The sequence below is a fragment of the Micromys minutus genome (assembly GCF_963924665.1).
Source record: "Micromys minutus genome assembly, chromosome: 1".
Classification (NCBI taxonomy): domain Eukaryota; kingdom Metazoa; phylum Chordata; class Mammalia; order Rodentia; family Muridae; genus Micromys; species Micromys minutus.
In genome coordinates this window covers 227,554,290-227,574,652 of record NC_137969.1, presented here as the reverse complement: position 1 = coordinate 227,574,652, position 20,363 = coordinate 227,554,290, and the positions used below count along the sequence as shown (strand labels likewise).

General features: G+C 41.3%; 1 protein-coding gene across 10 annotated transcripts in view; it reads right to left on the bottom strand.

The window, feature by feature from the left end:
- RGS6 (regulator of G protein signaling 6) overlaps nt 1–20,363 on the bottom strand; it is a gene marked incomplete at both ends in the record, with an annotated part of 483,564 nt that overhangs the window by 136,102 nt on the left and 327,099 nt on the right. The gene's annotated exons all lie outside the window — the stretch shown is intronic.

Genomic DNA, 20,363 nt, shown 5'->3' with positions numbered 1-20,363 from the left:
AAACACTCAAGCCCACAAAAGAAAAGCAAATAAATTCTTTTTAAAAATAGTACCAAACCCACAAAATTGAAAAGGATAGAAGGATTGTGAGATGGCTCAGTGGCTTAAGGCACTTGCTACTAAGCTAGATGACCTGCATTGGATGCCCGGGAGGCACCCAGTGGAAGAAGAAAACAGGTTTCAATCTACATAAATATGCACACACAGAGAAAGTAAACAAATACAATCATATTTTTTATTAAGCAGAATTAGCAAACTACCAAGGGACCTGCAAACCACTAGGGTCTGTAAATCTTTGTCAAAGCAGACCCAATTTGTCCTAAAATATGTCTGTTTGAACTGGTCTTCAGGAGATAGGGCTTTGTTAAGTCTGATGAAGTAATAGCAAACTCCCTTCAGAGAGCAGGCACTTTGAGTCTCTGAAGACCAGTAGCTTAAGTCCGTTTGTTTCAACTCAATATGAGCATAGTGTTTTTTAGACTTCGGTGAGGAATGACTCTCTCCTGAGAATCGGAGATGTACATACACACACACACATACACATATCACTCACACACATACACACATACACATATCACTCACATACATTTATACACATACACACATATACATACACACATACACGCATGCCACACACACATACACATATCACACACATACACATATCACTCACACACATACACATACATTCATACATATACACACATATACACATACACACACATACAACACATAGACACACACACACACACACACACACACACACACACACACACACACACACACATGACTAGAAGCAGAAACTAGAAGCAGTAACCCTGAGGGTTTGAGTTGGCCATGCCTGGGCTCCTTTTCTGCCTCCCATTCAACAGGCTGTCCCTGATGTCACAACAGGTTGTCCCTAATGTCACGACGCAACTGAACACAGTTAAGAGCAATGGTGATAGCATTCTTGGTGTCCTGTGAGGTTAGGGGCAAGGTGTCTGTATTTGGAGGTCAGAGGACAACTATGTGGCATTGATTCTCTCCTTTTGTCTCTATGTGGGTCTCAGGAATCACACTTTGTTCACTAGGCTCGTGCAGCAAGCTATTGAGTAGTTGTGCTGGCCTGATCATAGTTATTCTTTCCTATTGTATTAATTTTCCTAAAGTGATTTAATGATCTCTGACCATAAGTGGCCACCTGGCCATTGTAATCAAGGCCGGATATGTACCTACAGTTAACATCAAAGCTTCAGCCATGCCTACCTTCTATATTCCTTCCCCAGCAACTTTAAAGGGGTCAACTTTCCTGAGACTGCCAGTTGCATCCAGCAGAAAGTTCTGTGGGATGGTTGGCGTGGAAGATTTGGCTGTAAAGTCAGGGAGAATACACTTGCACTGCTGCACACTGTATGCAAGTGAAAAATGGGAGGTAACAAAGTAAGTACACACACATATGGACACTTGAGTTTTGATAAAGAAGCCAGAAAAACACACCAGAATAAAAAAGGCAGCATCTTTAACTAATGGTGCCTGTCAAATGGGATGGCTGCATGTAGAAGAATGTAAATAGGTCTATACTCATCACCCTGCACAAAACTCAACTCCAAAGGCTCAGAGGCCTCAACCTAAGGCCAGATACACTGAATCTAACAGAAGGGAAAGTGGGGAAATAGTGTTGAACACAGAGGCATAGAAAAAAGCTTTCTGAACTGAATGCCATTAACAAGACACTACGAGCAACAATGAGCAAATGGAGACCTCACGGAAATAGAAAGCTTCGGCATGGCGAAGGACTCCACCATCTGAACAAAGCAGCAGGCTACAGACAGTAACTTAAGCTGTTCACAAAAAGTCAAAGAGAAGCGTGCACCTCTCAGCTCACGCCACCACAGGTCACTGATAACACTCAGAAAACTGTTCAGCCACATCACACCCAACTTTACCACACAGCCATGTCACACCCAACCCTACCACGCAGCCAGCAGCTTCATTAACCATCGGGCATTGGGAGGAATCATTAAATGTTCTTCTGAACTTAATGCAGCTGAGATGCTTGGCATCTTTAAGTCTCAGGAGCTTTAAAGGGTTCAGTGATATGCTGTGTATATTCCCCTTGGAAACTGAACATCCACCTCCCACACCTTAGATAAGATTCTGGTATAAAGTTAAAGGTTGGTGAATGGTTCTGGCCACTTGGACATTACCCCTTAACTATTACGGCTTTTCTTTCCATGTAGATAATAATCATGACTAGAAAGACAAATGTAACGCCTTTACTAAATCTATCTTTCCTGATGTCAACTAGTATAACCATAGCTCTTACTCTCCTTTTAGGTCATTTATGAGAGACATCTTCTATGTTTTTCTACAGAAATATCATCTTCCTCCACACTGGTCTGAGTCCTGGGAGGCCAGTCTGGATGGGCAGACCACTAGATCCTTTCTCTTCTGGTTCTGACTCAGTTGGGAAGTAGAGCCAGGAAGTTACAGAGCAGAGGACAGTGAGATAGATGCTGTGTCCAAAGCCCTGGTGGGTCTCTCTTTGTTTTTGTTATTTACTCCTTCTCCCCAAATTATTCTTATTGAGTTTCAGCTTGTTTATACTCTGGTTAGTTTTTCTACCTGAAACCCACACCTTTTTTTTTGGCCTTTGTTTTTCTTGAACTTCATATATTCTGTGGGTTGTTTCTGGGGTGTTCAGAGTTTTCTGGGGTTAGTATCCGATTATCAGCAACTGCATACTATGTCTGATCTTTTTGTGACTGGGTTACCTCACTCAGAATGATATTCTCTAGATGCATTCATTTTCCTAGGAATTTCATAGAGTCATTGTTTCTGATAGCTGAGTAGTACTCCATTGTGTAAATATACCACAATTTTTGTATCCATTCATCTACTGAAGGACATCTGGGTTCTTTCCAGCTTCTGACTATTATAAATAGGGTTGCTATAAACATTGTGGTGCATGTGTCTTTGTTGTATGTTGGAGCTTCTCTGGGGTATATGCTCAGAAGTGGGATAAGTGGGTCTTCAGGTAGTACTATGTCCAATTTTCTGAGGAGCCGCCAGACTGATTTCCAGAGTGGTTGTACCAGTTTACAACCCACCAACAGTGGAGAAGTTTTCCTCTTTCTCCACATCCTCACCAGCATCTGCTGTCATCTAAACTTTTGATCTTAGCCATTCTGACTGGTGTGAGGTAGAATCTCAGGGTTGTTTTGATTTGCATTTCCCTGATGGCTAAGGATGTCAAGCACTTTCTTAGATGCTTCTCTGCCTTTGATGTTCCTCAACTGAGAACGTTTTGTTTAGCTTTGTACCCCATTTTTAAAATAGGGTTGTTTGATTCTCTGGTGTCTAGCTTTATGAGTTCTTTGTATACCTTGGATATTAGGCCTCTATCTGATGTAGGGTTGGTAAAGATCTTTTCCCAATCTCTTGGCTGCCGTTTTGTTTTCTTGACAGTATCCTTAGCCTTAAAGAAACTTTGCAATGTCATCAAGTCCCATTTGTCAATATTTGACCTTAGAGCATGAGCCATTGGAGTTCTGTTCAGGAAATTTTCTCCTGTGCCTATGTGTTCTAAGGTTTACCCTACTTTCTCTTCTAATAGTTTCAGTGTATCTTGTTTAATGTGGAGATCGTTGATCCACTTGCACTTGAGATTTGTACAGGGAGATAATAAAGGGTCTATTTTAATTCTTCTGCATACTGAGTGCTTGTTGGACCAAAACCATTTGTTGAAGAGGCTGTCCCTTTTCTATTGAATGTTTACAGCTCCTTTGTCAAAAATCAAGTGACCATATATGTGAGGGCTCATTTCTGGATCTTCTATTCTATTCCATTGATCTACGTGCCTATCTCTGTACCAGTACCATGCAGTTTTTAACACAATTGCCTTGTAATATAGCTTGAGGTCAGGGATGGTGATTCCCGCAGTTGTTTTTTTTGTTGTTGAGGATGGATTTTGCTATTCTAGGTCTTTTGTTATTCCAGATGGAATTGCACATTGCTCTTTCCAAGTCTATGAAGAATTGGGTTGGAATTTTGATAGGGATTGCATTGAATCTGTAGATTGCTTTTGGTAAGATGGCCATTTTTACCAAATGTTGATCCTTCCAATCCATGAGCATGGGAGATCTTTTCATTTTCTGAGATCTTCCTCGATTTTCTTCTTTAGAGGTTTGAAGTTCTTGTCATACAGGTCCTTCACTTGCTTAGTTAGAGTCACACCAAGGTATTTCATATTGTTTGTGACTATTGTGAAGGGTATCTTTTCCCTAATCTTTTTCTCTGCATGTGTGTCCTTTGAGTAGAGGAAGGCTACTGATTTGTTTGAGTTAATTTTATATCCAGCAACTTTGCTGAACTTGTTTATCAGCTGTAGAAGTTCTCTGGTGGCATTTTTGGAGTCAATTACGTACACTATCATGTCATCTGCAAACAGTGATATTTTTACTTCTTACTTTCCAATTTGTATCCCTTTGATTTCCTTTTGCTGTCTAATTGCTCCAGCCAGGACTTCCTGTACTCTGTTGAATAGGTAGGGGAAGAGTGGGCAGCTTTGCATACTCCCTGAATTTAGTGGGATTCCTTCAAGTTCCTCACCGTTAAGTTTGATGTTGCCTATTGGTTTGCTGTATATTGCTTTTATTATGTTTAGGTATGGGCCTTGGATTCCTTTTCTTTCCAAGACTTTTAACATTTTTGAATTTTGTCAAATGTTTTCTCAGTGTCTAGTGAGATGACCATGTGTTTTTTTCCCTTTGAGTTTGTTTATATGGTGGATTATGTTGATGGATTTCCGTATGTCAAACCATCCCCGCATCCCATGGATGAAGCCTACTTGATCATGGTGAATGATCATTTTGATGTGTTCTTGGATTCGGTTTGCAAGGATTTTGCTGAGTATGTTTGCATCAATGTTCATAAGTGAGTTTGGTCTGAAGTTCTCTTTACTTGTAGGGCCTTTGTGTGGTTTAAGAATGAGATTATTGTGGCTTCGAAAAGTGAGTTAGGTAGTGTTCCATGTGACTCTATTTTGTGGAATAGTTTGGAGATTATTGGTATTAGGTAGTCAATGAATGTGTGATAGAATTCTGCACTGAACCCATCTAGACCTGAACTATTTTTGTTGAGAGTCTTTTGATAACTGCTTCTATTTCTTTAGGTGTTATGGGATTATTTAGATGGTTTACCTGGTCCTAGTTTAACTTTGAAATCTGGTATCTGTCTAGGAATTCATCCATTTCCTCCAGATTTTCCAGCTTGGTTGAGTATAGACTTTTGTAGTAGGATCTGATGATTTCTTGAACTTCCTCAGTTTCAGTTGTTATGTTTCCACTTTCATTTCTGATTTTGTTAATTTGGATACTCTCTCTTTGCCCTCTAGTTAGTCTGGCTAAGGGTTTATCAATCTTGTTGATTTTATCAAAGAACCAGCTCTTGGTTCTGTTGATTCTTTGAATGGTTCTTTTTGTTTCTACTTGGTCAATTTCTGCTCTGAGTTTGATTATGTCTTGCCACCTACTCCTCTTGGGTGTATTTGCTTCCTTTTGTTCTAGAGCTTTAAACTGTGCTGTCAAGTTGCTAGGGTATGCCTTCTCCTGTTTCATTTTGCAAGCACTCAGTACTATGAGTTTTCCTCTCAGTGCTGCTTTCATTGCATCCCATAGGTTTGGGTATGTTGTGTTTTCACTTTCATTAAATTCTAGAAAATCCTTAATTTCTTTCTTTATTTCTTCTTTGACCATGCTATTGTTTAATAGAGCATTGTTTAGCTTCCATGTGTATGTGGGCTTTTTGTTGCTTTTGTTTTTATTAAAGACCAGCCTTAGAACATTGTGATCTGATAGGATGCATGGGAGTATTTCAATCTTCTTATATCTATTGAGACTTGTTTTGTTACTGATTATATGTTCAGTTTTGGAGAAGGTGCCATGAGGTGCTGAGAAGAAGGTGTATTCATGTTTTAGGATGATATGTTCTGTAGATATCTATTAATTTCAACTGGTTCACAACCTCTGGTAGTTTTACAGTGTCCTTGTTCAGTTTCTGTTTCCATGACCTGTACATTGATAAGAGTGGGGTGTTGAGTTTTCCCACTATTATTGTGTGGATTACAATGTATTTTTTGAGCTTTAGTAGGGTTTTTTTTATGAATATGGGTGCTTTTGTATTTGGAGCATATATGTTAAGGATTGAGAGTTCCTCTTGACAAATTTTCCCTGTAATGAGTAAAAAGTTTCCTTCCTTATCTTTTTGATAACTTTTGGTTGATAATCTACTTTATTCGATTTTAGTATGGCCACTCTAGCTTGCTTTTTGGGGCTGTTTGCTTGGAAGTTTTTTTCCCAACCATTTACTCTGAAATAGTGTCTGTCTTTGTCTCTGAGATGAGTTTCCTGTATGCAGCAAAATGCTGGATTCTGTTTATGTATTCAGTCTGATAGACTATATCTTTTTATTGTGGAATTGAGTCCATTTATGTTAACAGATATTAAGGAATAGTGGTTGCTGTTTCCTGCTATTTTTGCTTTTAGAGGTAGAATTGTGCCTGTGTGTCTTTCTTTTTTTGGTTTTCTTGCTTAGGTATTTTCTTGTTTTTACTAGGACATAGTTTCCCTCCTTGTATTGGGTTTTCCACCTATAATTTGTTGTAGGGCTGGGTTTGTGGTAAGATATTATATAAACTTAGTTTTGTTCCAGAATATCTTGGTCTCTCCATCTATGGTAATTGAGAGTTTTGCTGGGTATAGCAGCTTGGGCTGACACTTGTGTTCTCTTAGGATCTGTATGATGTCTGTCCATGATCTTCTAGCTTTCATAGTCTCTTTTGAGAAGTCGTGTGTGATTCTGATTGGTCTGTTTTTATATGTTACATGACCCCTTTTCCTACTGCTTTTAGTATTCTTTCTTTGCTTTGGGCACTTGGTGTTTTGACTATTATGTGTCGGGAAGAATTTCTTTTTTGGTCCACTCTATTTGGAGTTCTGTAGGCTTCTTTTATGCTCATGGTCATCTCATTCTTAAGGGTAGGGAAGTTTTCTTCTATGATTTTCTTAAAGTTTTTACTGTGCCTTTTAGTTGATATTCTTCACCCTCTTCTATTCTTATTATCCTTAGGATTGCTCTTCCCATTGTGTCCTGGATCTCCTGGATATTTTGGGTTAGGAGCTTTTTGGCTTTTGTATCTTCTCTGACTGTTTTGTCTATGTTATCCCTGTTGTCTCTGTCCCCTGAGATTCTTACTTCCATCTCTTGTAGTCTGTTGGAGATGCTTGCATTTGTGACTACTGATTCCTTTTTTAGGATTTCTACCTCTAGGGTTGTCTCTTTTGGTGTTTTATTTATTGTTTAAATTTCCATTTCAAATTCCTTCTTCCATTCCTTCATCTCTTTGGTTCTGTTTTCCTCTAGTTCTTTGATTTCTTTGAGTGTTTTTCTTGTTTCCTCTTTAAAAGCTTCTATTTCTTTATGCTTTTCCTCCCGTTCTTGTTTAAGGATCTTTATCATCATCTTGAGGTATGATTTCAGGTCTGAGTCTTCTTTTTCTGGAGAGTTTGGAATTCAGCTGTTTGCTGTGATGGAAGATCTGGGTTCTGCGGTTGCCTGGTTGTCTTGGTTTCTATTGGGTAAGTTCTTTTGCTTTCCTCTTGCCATCCTGTTGTCTGTGATTATACATGGTCTTGTTGTCAGTGATTGGTTTCTGACTCTCCCGTGTACCTTGCCTATGTCGCTGAATTTCCGCTGTTACCGGTTACAGATGGCCTGAGCATTTGGTCTGCAGGCAAGGGCCCTCTGGGTGGAAACTGAGTCCCTATGGCAGAGTTCCTGCTCCCCTGAACCAATCAGGGGGGCGCTTTTTGTGAGCCCAGCCCACACCTCTCTGTGCCCTGGCTAATCGCAGCTCAGTTTCACCAGGCCTGTGTCCCTGGATCTTCGCTGTTCCCAGTGGCAGATGGCCTTACCCACACCTTTTAAAACAGTCTTTTAATTAAAATATCCTCAAATAGCTTCAGGGAACCATCTGTTTCCTCCAAGACCTTCATGGGTACATTGTCCTTCTTGTCCCTCCAAATCAAACTGTTGGTTGTGGCAGTGACTGACCACAGGCTATTTCCCGAGACTCCATACATTCTCTGGGCCAACTATGAATAATAGTGTTTATTTTCCCATATTTTTCTTGTTCTCTGATAAGCAGCCCTAGAAGTCTCCAACTTGGCAGAAAGCTAGCTCTCTAGTTTTTTAATGCATTTTTATAATGTTACCTTTTCTTCCTCTTTGAGCATTCTTGGAAACCCCAAACTATCATTGTTATTCATTGGGCTGAGACTTAAATAGTCACCAAGTCTAGCTCTTCACAGTCTATGCCCTCTTCTTGGTCAATTTCTCACAAGTACCAAGCATCCTCACAGATAAAGGCTTTGTGGCAGCAACGGGGTTCATGGCCCACTGGCCTCTCCCACCCACAGAGATTTTCCCCATCATCAAGCTACAGTTGGGGATATCGATGAGACGGAATAAAGTAAACCCTCCACTGACCTGATATATCAGGAAGCAACAGATTGTTTTTAAGATGGTCTCACTGTACAACCCAAACTGGCCTCAAACTTAATCTTTCTGTTTCAGTCTTTCATGTCCTCAGACTCCATGTGTTTCTCCTTCAGTTTCTTTAGGTTTCTGGGTATGCACCAACATTCCTAACTATGCAAACACATACATGTCCATACCTCTCCAAAAATGCATTATGGTTTGCTTTTCTATCAGAGATTTGTGTTCATAATGTTATTTTAAAGAGTTAGAGTTTGGGGTGTGGTATGGCAATATGGCTCAGTGGGAAAAGGTGATTGAGGTGCAAGCCTGTTGAACTGAGTTCAATCCCTGGATCCCATCGAACAAGGTAGAAGACTTAACTACTTTGATTTCCACTGCCATGGCATGCAGTCCCACACATATACAACATGCATTTATGTGCACACATGCATGTGCACACATGTACATAAACACACTCATATACACACACTAATAATAATAATATGTTTTGAAAGATTAGAGTTGGGAAAAGATAAAAATAAAAAGACTTGTCTTTATATCCTCCAGCCTCTTAGCTTGATGGTACTTAGTAAAATGGATAATGACGGCACCAAAACACGGAACCCAGTCAAAGCTTTCATCATTAACAAAGAAGAGCCATAACACAATGTCATAGTCTTTCAGAGACAGCCTTCCTGTGGATTCTGCACAGAAGTGAGAGGCCGAGACTGGAGCTGCCTCTCCATTCCTGCCTGTTCCTCAGAAGCAGCCAGGAAGCAAGGTGACAGTAGCCTTCCCTGTGGATGTGGAGAGGAGAGGAGAGCTCCGCTTCCTCCAGAGAGGATGCCAGAGAGAAATCAAGTAAGGAGGTACAGGAAGGTCGGGCTGGTTTTCAAAGAAGGAAATGAATTTATAGCATGGAGTCGTTTTGTAAGAGTGAGCTTGGTTATCTCCGGTCTGCCAGACTTCCCCTTTTATATATGCATGGAAAGAATTCAAACACAAGAATAATATCGAGCAATTGTGAGGCTTATGGCCAGTGAGCAGAAATACCCAAACAGTCTCATACCCAGCCCCTCCCCAGCACTCTACCAACCTATAAAGACCATCGTGGGTGATAGATTCATCTTGTCTGTCTACATCTTATGGCTACAGACCCAAGCAGTACAGCGAATGTGCCCTGTACCAAATAGACCCTGAAAATGGTTGCTTAGATGTATGAAAGGAGAGGCGCTGGAAACCTGGGAGGTGGGAGAGGGAGTGGGAGTGTCTTTTATTTCCACAGCAAGGCATTGCTTGATACGTTATTAACTGGAAACACTGGAAAAATTAAACTCTTGTCTCTCCGGGAAGTTAGAAGCCACTGTCAAGTCTCCTCTATGGAAAGAGTGTGTTGGACTGTGGAGAAATACCTATGTGAGGCTAAGGACTCCTCCTCCAGTGTCTCTGCAGGTCAGTTTTATCTCTTCCTAGAAATGAAAGGAAGCTGAACATATGTTTATAAATTGTAAAAAGCATTATAACGTTATCTTGTTATGTTAGTATTATAAATATTATAAGCACACCTTTCCCCTTCACACACACACACACACACACACACACACACACACACACACACACACCGTGTGTATGTGTGTGTGTATGCATTGACTTACATATGGTGAATTGTGGGGGCGGTCCCTCTTTCTTCTCCTCCTCCCCTCCCCTCTGCTTTCCTTCCCGCCTCTTTCTCCTCTTTGCACATCTCCTACTGAATTCTTTAAAATGAACATTTCAAAATGAAAAAAAAAAAGAACCTTAATAAGAAGTCTACATTTTTAATGGAAAATTTAAATGAAGGGCTACTAAAAATAGATCCTGGTATAATCTGATTCTAATTTTTTTAAATAACTTATAACAGTTATACAAGTATACTATAGGTTAAACACTACTTTGATTATTTAGAAAGGTTTTTTTGGAATCACTCCTATTTAAAAATTAATTAAATTTTAATTTAGAATGTGTGTGTGTGTGTGTGTGTGTGTGTGTGTGTGTGTGTGTATGTGTGTAGGTCAGAGGACAACTTGTGGAAGTTGGTTCTTTTCTTCTACCTAGTAGCCCCTGGGATCTATCTCAGGTTGCTTGGTTTGGTGTCTGACACCCTATCTTTTGAGCCAACTCACTGGCTCTTGTCTTTCCTCTTAGAGAATGCTGTCATAGAAGCCCACAGCTCTGGTTTTTCAGGACTGATCATGTGACCATGTTGGAACAAAGATGGCTCCTTTTTTAAGGCTCTTCCACAATGAGTAGAATCATTCTGCAACACTCGGTTAAAACAACCCATTCCCTGCTTTATCTGTTTTTCTTTTCTTTCTGTCGCCATGAGCATGGGGACCTGAGAGAAGATTCAGAAGATGTGGGCTCCTTTCCCAGGAAGCACAGCTGGCTAGCACAGCCAGTTTCTCTGCGACTTGGACCATCTCTGGAAACAAGAGAATTAGAGAGCAGACCCTCGATTCTAGACCCAGGAACCACATTAGAATACTGGAATGCTTTAGCACTTAGTGATGCTTTTGGGAGCCTCCGGGAGCTGGGACAGTGCAAATGCTGTGAATTTCTGTGCCTGCTTCCCACCCACAGCCACGGTTAAGGCCACTGAGGGTCACGGATGGCCTTGATTCCCAGATTCCATTTTAAAATTGCAAAATGTCTCACTGTGGGCTCAATTATGGTTTCTCAATACTCCGAGGAAAGTGGGGGACAAAATGTACCGAATTGTGGCACCTGGGACAGTGGCTTGGTAAGAAGATGCAGAGCTTCCCAGCTTGTAAAGTGGGCAGTATGATGTTCGAGGATTGACACTGCTTATTTGGTTTGCCCAGTCTCTGATCTACCCCCTTGGCCTCTCGTGGTGGTGAAGGTCTGCATTGCTGCCAAGTGCACTTCTAACTTGTCAAGCCTTAACCTTTGCCTATTGACAGCTCATCTGGAACTTCTAAATGTTTCCCTGAGACAACTGGGGAGAGGATGGAGAAGGTATATCCCATAATATACAGAGAGTGCTTGCTCTCCACACAGCACCCAGCTAAACCACATTCACCACAGTGCCTCTGCTGAGTATCCCCAGGTAGGTGGACCATGGGCTGCATCAGCGACTGAGACCCAGAGCGCAGAAAGGAAGCTCACATGTGCTCTATCAATCTGCTGGCAGAAGTTAGGACTATAACCACTCTACCACCCTGTCCCCAATGCAGCTCATCTTATCCCTCCCAGTATGGGCTTTTCATGTCAGAGAAACCGGTGTTCTCTTCAGGACAGCCAAGCAGATGGGTGGCAGTGATAGCCGACAGGGGTCCCTGACACCCATTCCGCACCCTGGCTGCACCCTTCCTGTCCAGTCCCCTTTATATCTGCCTCTTGGACTTTAAGCATCAATGCTGTGTGATCAGATTGGCTTTGTGCAGACAGCAAGACCCACCCGAGGCTCACTCCCTGCGGTAAGCACCCCTCCTCATCTGCACAGGCTGAGGCACAAGGTAAGGAAGGTGCAAAGGTATTTCTTCAGGCCAGATGCTTATCATGTAATGTAGTTGTGAGAATCGATGCTCTAAAGTGGACCCAATGGGTCTTTAATTTATAAGATTCAAAAGGAGCCAGAAAGGGTTCTACAGAAAACTGGTTGTTATACTGTGCTGGGGGGAAAAAGAACAGCACAGGCCATTGGCTGTGACTCACTTTATGCTCTGGGCAAGAGTTCAGAACAGAGGACTATCTAAGTCATTTATGGCTTTAATGGAGGAAGTATATTCACAAGGAACTAAGGTTAAAGGCAGTTAAAGATGAAGTTCATTGGCTCAAGACACTGGAATACAGAGGAACATGAATGCTGTCCCCACAACTCAAGTCTACCAGGCTTGATGGGTTTTAGGAATATTATTCTCCCTCTCCCTCCACTCCCCCTCCTTATCTTCTTCCTACTCCCTCTTCCTCTCACTTCCTGACACCCTCCCCTTCTCCCCCATCTCTCTGTCTCCCTTCCTTTTCCTCTTCCCCATCTCATTGTCCCCATTCCCTTCCCTTCCCTCCCCCCCCCCATTTTCACTGCTATATTTGCTTTTCTGCTTGAACAGATACTGTGGCCTTTTAAAAATTCCCACCTGGTCATGTTTCTCCCACTGCTTTTAAGAGCCAAGCCTTCCAGGCCCCAGCTTTACTTCTTCCAGTTCCTCTGGCCTTTCTGCCACGGCCTTGCTCATCCTACCTGCCAGCATCCTTCTCACAAAGAGGACTTGGCATGTGATGCTACCTCATATGAGCTACTTTTCTCACTGCTGTGTCAAAAACGTATCACAGCAGCACCTTACGGGAAGAGGAGTTTCATTTGGCTCCATTTCAGGAGGATTTTGGTCCATTATGGTGGAGAAGGCATGGCCAAGTTCATGGTGGCAGAAGCATGGCAGGAAGGCGTGTTCACATGGTATGGACCAGGAAGCAGAGAATGAAGACCAGAACCAGAGACAAGGTTCTGCCAGCCAGACCACACCTCCTAAATGTTCCACAGCCTTCAAAAACAATACTACCAGCTGAAGACTAAGCTCTCAAATTGTGATCCAGTGGGAGACACTTGAGAGCCAAACAGTAACTCACTTCCTTGGCCTAGATGTCTGTTTTCAGCCATCTCTCCTGGCTAGCCCCAACACATGTGTCCTGTCACGGTTCACTGGTCAGCCCTGTCTTCTCTCTCTATCACTATATACCTCACCACTGAACACCACCAGACGGTCACTAAGGGTGTGATTTCATCCCTAACCTTTTCCTTCCATTGGACCCGATTCTTCAGGGGGTTACCCTTGACTTGTTTTCCCCCGTATCTGGCACCTTCTTCAGTAGCTGTTAACATTTCTTCTTGGCACAGGAACTATTATCTCAATAAATGAATAATTAAAGAGCAGACAGATGGGAGACATGGTGGAGAAGGATCAGAGGATCACGGAGGGCTGGAGGGGTGAAGGAGCTGGAGAATTAACATCTGGCCTCCCGAAGGGGGAGGTTCACCCCTGTGAATGAAGCTGTTAGCTCAGTGCCTTCCTTCGTCAAAATACCATGGAAACTATTTAAGTCATGTGTATTGGATGCCCTCTGAGAGCAAGGCCAGCTTCCCTTTGCCTTGGCCAATTACTGTTCATGACTTCTCAAACATGACAGCTGTTACTCTTAACTACTGAAGCAATCCACAAAAATCGCGTTCAACTTTTCCCCCAAAGTTTGAATTGCTTTAAAATAAAAGTAAAATTTGGAAATGTAGCAGTGTCTTCAGAATAAATTAGTGAGGATCTGTGGAAGAGAAAACAATTAACACTTGTGTGAGATATGGCAATGTTTCCTTCCAAGGGCAATTTATATAAGCGAACCGTTTGGGGGCTGATTTTAGTTGACTGATCCGAGTGTTTGCATTTGCTAAGGTACCTCTCAATGCCAGCCTCTGCTCCTAACTTAGAAGCCTAGCCTCCCAAATCCTGGACACAATCCTGGAGAAGGAAGCTTGAGAAAAGCTCTCAGTGATTGATGCTTGTCTATAGCCCCAGAAAGGAACAACCAGTGATCTCACAGGATCTGGCTGCTATATCCTAGCCCTGGAATGACAGCCAAAACTCTTGGCTTGAACTCCAGCCTCACTAGGAGATAGTTTTGTGACCTTGGGAAGCTCATGCGGCCAACTTGTGGAAATCCATACTCCTTATTGCTACATGAATCATTGAATGAGATCACAAAGGATTTTGAACCCAAGTCTTCTGCTGTTTCAGAGGCTTTCTCGTCCCTGCAGCAACCACGTTGAGCTGATTAAATCAGATGTGCACAATGACTCCTGGGAAGCCAGTGCAGATGCTGAATTCAGGGAATTCCTACTCATTCTACCTTTCCTTATTCTTTACCTCTTCCCAGTCTCCCCCACCCCAGATTTTTTTACACAAACCTTCTAGATCTGAGGAGACCATTGCTTAGGTGTGTGGCAATATCATATCACATTCTTCTTCCAAGACAATTAAGATTTACCATGGAAGTTTTATGACACTATGTCCTTTCTTCCCTGTAGACTGGTTAGCAAAGCCATCTGTAGATACCACTGTGGCTCCTGTAAAAAGCTGCTCCCCTAAGCACTAGGGCTCTTTCTACCCTCTTGTTTTATTTGGTATTCCTCAATGTTAAGGACTGATTTGTTGTCTCAAGGACTTTTCCAGTTTCCTACACTATGCTGAGTCCTACACTTCTACTATACAAGTGTGTGCTATCCTTGGACATTAGCTTTAAATTCTAGCCTGACTTTTAATTTTAATTCTAGCTTTGACTTTTAATTTTGGGACATGCAATGGGACTTAAAGACTTTATGAAAATTAACTCACCAGACTCATTAATTAACACAGCCCTAACAGTTCTGCCCACATGAGATAGCCTTTACCTTCCTTAATGTAGAAAAGGCATTTCAACTTGAATATGAGCTATCTGAATAGTTCCATTGTGGCTTTCCCCTAAGTCTTGAGAAACTTTTTGTGTTTGAATGACTGAAGAAACCAATAGCCAAGCGTAATTAGTATGGCTCTTGAGACGATTATGCTACTCTGGATATTCCTACTCATAACAACCAGTTTCCAAATGTTCCCAGACTGTGTGCTGGGTCTGGGATTTGGATCATGAGTCATGGGAGGAGATTCCCACCATCCACCCCTGCCTCCTACAAGAAGCCCTTACTCCAGGGAACAGTCGGGGTGCCCCGTATTTACACCTTGGAGTGGCGACCAAAAACAGCAAAAGCCTAAGACTCAGGCGTTCACCTTTGAGTCTCAAAAGGACTTTAATCTCTGAAGGCTCCTGGCAAAGCCGTGACAAAAGAAAGAAGGAAAGGAAGCTGAAGGAGGAGGCACCCCTGAGGGGATCTGCCATGCCATCTATACAACAAAAGCTTGGACATCCAGAGCAGACAATTATTACCTTCTTTCAAAAGAAATACAGGGAGCTAGGTAGTCAAGCATCTCTGCTCCCCAGCCCCACAGTCTTATTCTCAGCGTGTTGTAGGAACAGAATTAATGAGTTGAGCAGATGGCCAGAGACAATCAGCAGAATTTCTCACAGGAAAGCAGGGTAAGTTAAACACTCCATGTTAAAAAAATAGTGAGCACACAACACAACATACAAACCACAGGGAAGGTACTCATCAGTTTTCCTGGCCCTGTGATAAAATATCCCCACCAAAGGCAAGGGAAGGATTGATTTTTAGCTTAGCCGGTCTCATGCACACGAAGTCAGGAATCTGGGAGGGGTTGAAGGCTGGTGCCCCACTTTGCTTTCTCCTTTGTTTTCTGAAGGACCAATGCACATGAAATGAACTGCCCACATGCAGGTGTGTTGTCTAATCTCTATTCACCTGATCTACATAATCCCTCACAGGCATGTGTGCCCAGAGCCTTGTCTATGGGGATTCTTACTTTTGTTAAAGTGATAATCAACCCTAACTACCTGAACATGTTTAATCTCAACAACCACATCAAGTGAATACTATTGTTCCTAACAGCTCTAATTTAGAGATGAGGAAACTGAGGCATGACAAGGGTAAGTGAAGTGGCCAAAACAGACAGCCAGAAAGTACTCAGATAAAGATGACACAGCAGGACAGGCCTGGTGAGACTGCTCTGTGAGTAGCCTGGGCAAAGAGAGGTCTGGGCCAAGAACCTGAAAAGCGCCTACCCCCATTGGTTCAGGGGAGCAGGAACTCTGCTGTAGGAACTCGGTTTCCAACTGGAGGACCCATGCATGCAGAACAGGTACTCAGGCCATCTGCCACCAGGAACAGATGAGATCCAGGGACACAGGCCTGGTGAGACTGCGCTGCAAGTAGCCAGGGTGCAGAGAGGTTTGGGCCGAATGCCCAGAAAGAGCGCCACCCCCCATTAGTTTAGGGGAGCAGGAACTCTGCCATAGGGACTCAGTTTCCACCCGGAGGGCCCTTGCATGCAGAACAAATGCTCAGGCCATCTGCTATTGGAAACAGTGGAGATCCAGGGACACAGGCCAGGTACACGGGAGAGACAGAAACCGATCACTGACAACAGGATGGCAAAAAGAAAGCTAAAGAACTTACCCAAGGGAAACCAAGACAACCTGGCAACACCAAAACCCAGCTCTCCCATCACAGCAAGCAGCTGAATGCCAAACACTCCAGAAAAAGAAGACTCAGACCTGAAATCATACCTCAAGATGATGATAAAGATCCTTAAACAAGAACGGGAGGAAAAGCATAAAGAAATAGAAGCTTTTAAAGAGGAAACAAGAAAAACACTCAAAGAAATCAAAGAACTAGAGGAAAACAGAACCAAAGAGAAGAAGGAATTGAAGAAGAAATTTAAAATGGAAATGGAAACAATAAAGAAAACACTAAAAGAGACAACCCTGGAGGTAGAAAAACTAAAAAAGAAATCAGGAGTCACAGATGCAAGCATCTCCAACAGACTACAAGAGATGGAAGAGAGAACCTCGGGAATTAGACAACATTGAAAACATAGACAAAACAGCCAGAAAAGATGCAAAAGCCAAAAATCTCCTAACCCAAAATGTCCAGGAGATCCAGGACACAATGAGAAGACCAAACCTAAGGATAATAGGAATAGAAGATGGCAAAGAATGTCAACTAAGGCACAGTAAATATCTCCAGCAAAATTGTAGAAGAAAACTTTCCTACCCTTAAGAATGAGATGACCATGAGCATAAAAGAAGCCTACAGAACTCCAAATAGAGTGGACCAGAAAAGAAATTCCTCCCAACACATAATAGTCAAAACACCAAGTGCCCAAATCAAAGAAAGAATACTAAAAGCAGTAAGAGAAAAGGTCATGTAACATATAAAGGCAGACCAATCAGAATCACACCTGATTTCTCAACAGAGACCATAAAAGCTAGAAGATCCTGGACAGACATCATGCAGACACTAAGGGAACAGCCCAAGCTGCTATACCCAGCAAAACTCTCAATCACCATAGATGGAGAGACCAAGATATTCCAAGACAAAAGTAAATTTACACAATATCTGACCACAAACCCAGCACTACAACAAATTATAGGTAGACAACCAAATACAAGGAGGGAAACTACTTCCTAGTAAAAACAAGAAAATGCCTAAGCAAGAAAAGCAAAAGAAGAAAGACACACTTGCACAATTCTACCTCTAAAAGCAAAAAGGGTTGAAAGAGCAACCACTATTTCTTAATATCTGTTAACATAAATGGACTCAATTCCACAATAAAAAGATATAGTTTATCAGACTGGATACATAAACAGAATCCAGCATTTTGCTGCATACAGGAAACTCATCTCAGAGACAAAGACAGATATTATCTCAGAGTAAAAGGTTGGGAAAAAAACCTTCCAAGCAAAAGGCCCCAAGAATCAAGCTGGAGTGGCCATTCTAATATCAAATAAAGTAGATTTTCAACCAAAAGTTATCAAAAAAGATAACAAAGGACACTTTTTACTCATTACAGGGAAAATTTGTCAAGAGGAACTCTCAATCCTTAACATATATGCTCCAAATACAAGAGCACCTATATTCATAAAAGAAACCCTACTAAAGCTCAAAAAATACATTACACCCCACACAATAAATAGTGGGAGACCTCAAAAGCCCACTCTCATCAATGGACATATCATGGAAACAGAAACTGAACAAGGACACAGTGACACTAGCAGAGGTTATGAAACAATTGAAATTAATAGACATCTACAGAACATTTCATCTTAAAACAAAAGAATCTACTGTCTTCTCAGCACCTCATGGCACCTTCTCCAAAACTGACCATATAATCTGTCACAAAACAAGCCTCAATAGATATAAGAAGATTGAAATACTCCCATGCATCCTATCAGATCACCATGTTCTAAGGCTGGTCTTTATTAACAACAAAGACAACAAAAACCCATATATACATGGAAACTAGAGAATGCTCTATTAAACGATAGCATGGTCAAAGAAGAAATAAAGAAAGAAACTAAGGATTTTCTAGAATTTAATGAAAATGAAAACAAAACATAACCAAACCTATGGGATGCAATGAAAGCAGCACTGAGAGGAAAACTCATAGCTCTGAGTGCTTCCAAAAAGAAACTGGAGAGAGCATACACTAGCAAATTGACAGCACAGTTGAAAGCTCTAGAACAAAAGGAAGCAGATACACCCAAGAGGAGTAGATGGCAAGAAATAATCAAACTCAGAGCAAAAATTGACCAAGTAGAAATAAAAAGAACCATTCGAAGAATCAACAATAACCAAGAGCTGGTTCTTTGAGAAAATTGACAAGATTGATAAACCCTTAGCCAGACTAACTAGAGGGCAAAGAGAGAGTATCCAAATTAACAAAATCATAAATGAAAGTGAAGACATAACAACTGAAACTGAGAAAGTTCAAGAAATCATCATATCCTACTACAAAAGTCTATACTCAACAAAGCTGGAAAATCTGGAGGAAATGGATGAATTCCTAGACAGATACCAGACACTAAAGTTAAACCAGGACCAAGTAAACCATCTAAATAATCCTATAACGCCTAAAGAAATAGAAGCAGTCATCAAAATCTTCCCAACCAAAAAAAAAAGCCCAGGTTTAGATAGGTTCAGTGCTAAATTCTATCAGACATTTATTGATGACCTAATACCAATATTCTCCAAACTATTCCACAAAATGGAATCCGATGGAACACTACCTAACTCACTTTTCGAGGCCACAATAACCCTCGTTTCTAAACCACACAAAGACCCTACAAAAAAAGAGAACTTCAGAACAATCTCACGTATAAATATTGATGCAAAATACTCAACATAATCCTTTCAAACTGAATCCAAGAACACATCAAAATGATCATTCACCATGACCAATCAGCTTCATCCCTGGGATGCAGGGATGGTTTAATATATGGAAATCTATCAATGTAATCCACCTTATAAACAAACTCAATGAAAAAAACCACATGGTCATCTCACTAGATGCTGTAAAAGCATTTGGCAAAATTTAACAGCCCTTCATGTTAAAAGTCTTGGAAAGAACAGGAATCCAAGGCCCATACCTAAACATAATAAAAGCAATATACAGCAAACCAATAGACAACATCAAACTTAATGCTGAGAAACTTGAAGCAATCCTACTAAAATCAAGGACTAGACAAGGCTTCCCACTCTCCCCCTACCTATTCAACATAGTACTGGAAGTCCTGGCCGGAGCAATTAGACAGCAAAAGGAAATCAAAAGAATACAAATTGGAAAGGAAGTAGTAAAAACATCACTGTTTACAGATGTCAGGATAGTGTATGTAAGTTGATCCCAAAAATTCTACCAGAGAAATTCTACAGCTGATAAACAAGTTCAGCAAAGTTGCTGGATATAAAATTAACTCAATCAAATCAGTAGCCTTCCTCTACTCAAAGGACAAACATGCAGAGAAAAAGATTAGGGAAAAGATACCCTTCACAATAGTCACAAACAATATGAAATACCTTGGTGTGACTCCAACTAAGCAAGTGAAAGACCTGTATGACAAGAACTTCAAATGTGTAAAGAAGGAAATCAAGGAAGATCTCAGAAAATTGAAAGATCTTTCATGCTCATGGATTGGAAGAATTAACATTGTAAAAATGGCCATCTTACCAAAAGCAATCTACAGATTTAATGCAATCCCTATCAAAATTCCAACCCAATTCTTCATAGAGTTGGAAAGAGCAATGTGCAATTTCATCTGGAATAACAAAAGACCTAGAATAGCAAAATCCATCCTCAACAACAAGAAAACATCTGCGGGAATCACCATCCCTGACCTCAAGCTATATT